Genomic DNA, 6,223 nt, shown 5'->3' with positions numbered 1-6,223 from the left:
GGTAGGCTGTGGTCCTGGGACCAGTCCGATCACTGGTGAGAGAAAATGTGTCATCAGGCCTTCTCTTGGGTCTTCCCCTTCCTAATCCCCCCATCCCCATGGGCCTGTGAGAGAGGCCTTCCTTCCACGCCCTAGGAACTTTAGCCACACACTTCTCCTGGTCTTATTGATCCAAGCCATTGCTTTTTCTTGGGTTTACCTTATCCCAAAAAGTATTTATTGAGCATCTGTTAAGTGCCAGGCACAATCCTGGGGACTGGAGACCAAAAACAGACACATGGAGCTTAGAGCAGAAGAAAGACCTACATAATTTGCTCTCCGTGTGTCTATTTCTCTCTCTCCCTCCTCCATGGCTCTCTGTCTCTTGTTCCATGCAACCGGCGTGCTGATAGTAGCCAGGACTCCTCATTGCTGAGGAGGTGGCTGGACCAGTTCTACCCTGGGTCACACAGAGACACCCTTTCCTCCTGTCCGTGGTGTTCTCTATGTTGTGGTAACCCATTCTTATCCTGACTAGTAAGATCTAAAAGTCTCATATAAGCATGTGGGCCCAGGGGCTGCTGTCAAAAAGGTCTCTGGGCCTTGGGCCTCCCCCAGACTAGCCATAGGAATCCTCAGGCGCCAGACTGTCCCAACTAACTAACCAAACTGCCCTCACGGAACCATGGCCAAAGCCTTGAAGAAATCAATGGAAGGATTTTACCCAGAGCAGCCTCGGTGTGCATTTCCTTTGGGAGCCCAGTAGCTGGTCAAGATTGCAGGGGCTGGGTCCTGGCCACATACCATGTGATATAACCATTGGCATTCATATTTAGATAAGCAAAACAGTGTTTGGCTAAGAGAAGTGGTACTTTGGGAAGACACATGCCATCCGCCCATTCCTAGGTATGATAGGGTTCTGCCTGTAATAACCCCACCCTAGTTGAGCCATGTCGTACTCACAGAAAGACCACTATTCCTTTAATTTCAATACTTTGTCCTTGGCCCATACTGAAGTCACTCAGAAAAGGAAGCATGGAGAAAGCTGCTGCTATATCTTCCAGAAAATCTCTTGTCGACGACAATGTCTACTAGGCCCTAGTCCACACAACAAATCCCTTTCAGAATGTGGTATCAGGAAAATTCTCTGCTTCTCAGTGAGGATTCTGGAGCACATTGTTTCTCCCTTCTTATTTTAGCTGACAGGAGGCTCAGGTACTGTAAATACATTTATCTCAGTTTATTTCCCTTATCTTTCATAAGATTTTGGGTCTTTCCTTTTGACTATCTTGAATATACTTAATATTTTAAATAAATGCAGCCATAAACCTTGGTTGGATAAAAGGAATAGGCTGAGTATAATAAAGACATCATTCTGGTTTGAGGAATAATTCTACTGCCCCTGGAGCTCTTTGAAGGCAGATGTGTTGGGGTGTGGGTGTGCCTGCGCGTGTGCATGTGGAGGTGTTGGCTGCCCTTTGTCATACTCTTCAGACACCAAGCCTGCTGATCCCTGAGTTAATACTCCCTGGGGCCCAGCAATGGCATGGGAGTGTCTTCTGTTGCTCCCTCCCCTTCTTCAAAGCTGAGGCTTAAAGAAAGCAGCTCCCTATGAGAATTTCAGTGGAACACTCAGCAGAATTCTAGATGCCGAGTTCATTGCACTCAGACATAACATCATCACGTCACCACCTACAAAGCCTGGAGACTTACAGAGTCAGCGGCTGTAGAGTGTTCATGGGGAACAATCAAACCGGGATGCTTTGGAGGGTGAAAGAAGGCACGATTAATAATAAAATGTGCATATATGGCCACGTCCCTCTAGCACTGGCCCTTGCCCCTGCTGCCTGGATGTAATCTCTGAGTCTGACCCTCTCTTCCCTGGGATTCCCACTCTCCCCTGACCCCCAGAAATAGATACAGTCCTTTGGGGATTTCGCCTAACTCCAGGCTATCAGGCCACTTCTATTTGTTCCCATCCATTCCCATGAGGCACTGGAGCACATTGTGCAAACTAAACACAAACAAAAGAAATAAAAATCTCTTTGTTCAGGTGTTTGGAAACCTCTCCTGCCTCACATCTCCTCATTGTTTTCATCTCTAGTGGTCTCCGTATCTCCTTATATTTATCTTTTCTCCTCTTTATCCTGGAAGGGGATCAATGGGGTGGTGCTACAGGTAGCCCCAGACCTCACTGGAGTGGGGCAGAACACGCTGTATGGATCAGGTGCTGGGTTTGCGTAAATCTGGAGGTGGGAGAAAGCAGTCTTTTGATCTGATATCCATGCATTGCAGGGGATGGGGGCAAGGTTGAGGGATCCACAATGAGGGGCAGTCTGTTACCTGGAAAAGGCTCCTGCCTGGGGCACAGCTCCCTTGGCCGAGGCTGCGATATGCACTCCTTATCCACTGTCTCTCCAAGAGCCACAGAACCTTCCCTGCCCACAACCCATGGAAATCTGCACAGAAGAGAAGAGTAGAGAAAAGGGAATCTCAGCTCTAAAGATGAGGTCTCCGGGTGCAATGTCAGACAGGATGCGACGGCAGACTGGGACCGGGGCAGCCCTGCAAAGGGTGGGGCTTCTACAGCTGCATCAGAACCCTGGCAACATGACTAGCCTTGCGTTTCTCACATCTGTTTTCTCTTAGCCTTCAGTAAACTTCCTTTTGAGTATGCTGGCTTGTCCCCTCTGTGAGGCGCTTGTGGAAAGAGAAAACGGAACTTGGAGACAGACCTAGAATTGCAGCCCTACCACTTTCTCAAGCAAATCAATTCAGCCTTCTGAGCCTGGCTTTCTTCATCTGTAAAGCAGAAGCAGTAACATCCTTTTCAGTATTGTAGAGAAGATTAGCTCGGAAAGTTGATGTGAAAATACCTCATATAGGGAAAGTGCTCAGTCCAGATGTCATAGTTGATTTGAGTTATTCCTAGGGTAGCAGGAGAGCGAAGTCGGAGTTTTGTCCATCTTTGGCCTAGAATTCTAAAGAGAAAACGCGGAGCCCCCTGGCCTGGGCGGCGATGATGGCTGGAATCAAAGGAAGACCATTTATGAAGGTGCGACTTGAGGGGGGGCTACCACCATGTAGACATGCTCTACCTGGGGCTTTCCCTTAAAGTGAACACCTTGTGGCCTACCTCCACCATCTCACTGGGGATCCTGCACCTGACAGACAGACACTGAGGGCCTTGGCCAAGCGATAAAGAAGGGACTACTGCCCTGGGGCCTGCATTCAAGGTCTGTGTCCCAGACCTTCCATTCTTGGCATCAGACTGCAGTCTGACCCTGTGCGCTCGGTGTGTCTCTGTTTCAGGAGCCACATCCCACCCTCAGCAGCCAGGATGCTAAGAGGAGAGGAAGTTTGTCAAAATTCAGTGCACTTAGGAATGTTGAGCAGGCAAGTCTCCCACTAGGGTGATATATTTCTGTGTCTTAAAGAAAAGGCCTCAGGTGCTATATACCTGAGAAGCGTTCCTTGCCAAGATACCTAGATGACAGTTGGAGCCGAATGAAATATGAGGTCGATGGGACACAAGGTAGATGACAGACCTATCTTTTTATCCCACCATCATCTCGAAAATCAGTCACCATCACAGCCACTGCTCAACTACCTTGACCTGTTCTAAAGCCTCTACTGAAATCCTCATGAGCACCAGAACAACCCATCCAAACACCACCACCCCCTACTGCAAAACAAACAAACAAAAAAACCCTACTATCCGTATATGCCAAAATCACCCAAATTAAATAGAAGGCTGGAACAGCATACGAGGGTACATGTGAAATATTTCCATTGAGAATATTCCCTGGCCTTGAGCAGCTCACATCGCAGTGGGGAGAGAAGGTGGCATGTATGAAGGAGAATCTTGGGCATGTGTGAAAGGAGGACCATGCATGTGCTCCCATAACGGGGTCCCCGACCTATTGACACAGAGGAATATTGAGCACTGTGGGACTAGGGGCCATCGGTCCTTCTATCGGTGAGTCTATACACTCAATGGCATCTTGGGACTCTAAGAAATTTGGTGACATGGTCAGAGAAATCCAAAGAAAAGGGGACCTGGTGCCTGCCCTTAGGAGCTTGTCATACTGTGGAAAGGATGGGGTAGTTACTCAACATAGTTAACAGAACCAAGGATTCAAGCCAGAACAAGGCAAGGACCGTGGTGGGAGATGGTTGGGGTGTTTGGAGATAGTGGTTAGAGATTGGTGGGGCTGGCTAGAGAAGCTTTCAGAGAAGTGCAGTCTCAAGTAACATTTTGAGGAGGAAGAAACATGACTTGTTGGAGAGGCGAAGGAGCAGTTTTGTGGAAGTGGCAGCAGCAACAATATTTGTGCAAGTGTGGTACGTTATCCACAGCACTTTCATGTAACTGTCTCAGCTTGTCCTCTCAAGGCAAGCAGCATTGTTGTCATCATATCCAGGTGAGATAGGCCTTGAAGACAGAACTTCTAGAGGTGGAGATAAACGGGGAAGCCACTCCAGGCAGAGGGATGTGCCTGAGCAAGGGCATAGGAATGGGAAAGCAGAGACCGTGTTGACTCTTTAAGGCTCGAGTGAAAGCGGTTCCCACCATGGTTAGCCCTGGAGCACTGCTCTACGTCTGTGGTTTCCCTAACTCCTGCCCATACACCTTTGTAAACAATCTCCTTATCAAACTATCCTCAGTTCACCCAGCTTGAGCGTACTATGTATATCCTGGTATGGCAACTCTATGAGGCTGTTGGCTAAAGTTATCTCCATTGTACAAATGAGAAAACTGAGGCAGGGGAGGCTAGATAACTTGCTGGAAGTCACACACATAGTAAGCGCTAGAACTAGGCTCTAGACCCCAGCAGTCTGGCTCCAGGACAGTTGAAACAAAAGCAAAGGCTACAAAATTTGACTACTGAGAAACACAGGGACCCTGGGCTGGTGAAGAGTCCAAAGTGATCGGAGGTTGGAGCTGTGCCCCGGGACTAACTGGGAAGCCGGTGAGGCCTCTGGAAAGGCTGTTTAGTGCCTGGGTGAAGGAAACCTAGTTTTCGTCATGCTGAGGTGGAATAGCATACATATCCCAAGGAGATACGACGCCACTGCCAGTGGTTGCCCTGTCCCCCGCTGAGCTGACCCATGTAATCGTCTGAGACGGCCCAGTCAGAAGCTGAAAGCAGACTGACTGGGGTTGGGACACTTTCACTCCCAGAACAGCCTCGCTGGGTCAGAGGTGAGGCTGTTCTGGGAATGAAAGTGTCCCAACCTGCCCCAGGCTGAGTGTGACTGGTGTGACCAAATGGATTTTCTCCCACTGAGAAAAGACACCTGGGATTTACCTCCCTCCAGACCTGCCTGAGAGCACTGACATAAAAGTGGAGCTCAGGCAGGATGGGGGAGGAGGGCAGCCAGAGAGGGCTAAAGAGCAGGCTGGAATGCTCTGGAAGCCCCAAGACCAGGAAGCGAGGGGGTGAGGGGATGCACAGGCCCAAGATGTTCTCCTTGCTCAGCGGGCTGGCTTTGCTGGCTGTCTCCTTCCTACTCCTGAAACTTGCCTCCTCCTACTGGGAAAGGAGACACCTTCCTCCTGGTCCCTTCACCTGCCCCATCCTTGGAAACCTGCGGCAACTAAGCTTTCAGCTGCACCCGAGACACTGCTCCAGGTAGGAACTCTGTCCTCAAGTCGGAGGCCCCGAAGGGGTGGGCAGACAAACCCTCCCTCTCTCTCAGTCCAGGGACCCTGGAAGGAAGGAAGGGGGTTCAGGCACACCTGGGATGAATCCTGGTCCTGCCACTACATAGCTCTGTGAACTTGAGCTTCAATTTCTTCACCTGTCAAATGCTGACTCTTGCACATTTACACTGAGGGTGGACTCAAGTAACATGTGCGAAACCCACAAGGGACACTGAGCCCTGAAGAAACTACTTGTAATTTAATATCATCTGTAAAATGGGTAGAACACACCCACCTCCCAGGACTGTTGGGGGTCCAGACCAGACGCTGTGTGCGTAAGGGCTGGGCCCTGACTATTTGCAGGGCACAGGGAGCCCGTGACCCCAGCTATGGTAATGGTGCTGGCACAGGAACTCAGGGTTTGGCTTGTATAAACGGAGTGGTGGGTGCTCTGAGAAGGTGCAACTGAAGTGAGTATTGGGTGCAAAAAGGCAGGAGATTCGTGCCAAGAGGAAAATCCTGATATGGAGCCCACTGATCTTTCTCCACGGCGCTGGGACCCTGTCTCTCCACAGCGGGCCTGGATCCATGGCAATG

Source organism: Rousettus aegyptiacus, unplaced genomic scaffold (genome assembly GCF_014176215.1).
Source record: "Rousettus aegyptiacus isolate mRouAeg1 unplaced genomic scaffold, mRouAeg1.p scaffold_m13_p_4, whole genome shotgun sequence".
NCBI classification, from domain to species: Eukaryota; Metazoa; Chordata; class Mammalia; order Chiroptera; family Pteropodidae; genus Rousettus; species Rousettus aegyptiacus.
The sequence above is the reverse complement of the archived record's forward strand: the minus strand, read 5'-3'. Positions refer to the sequence as shown.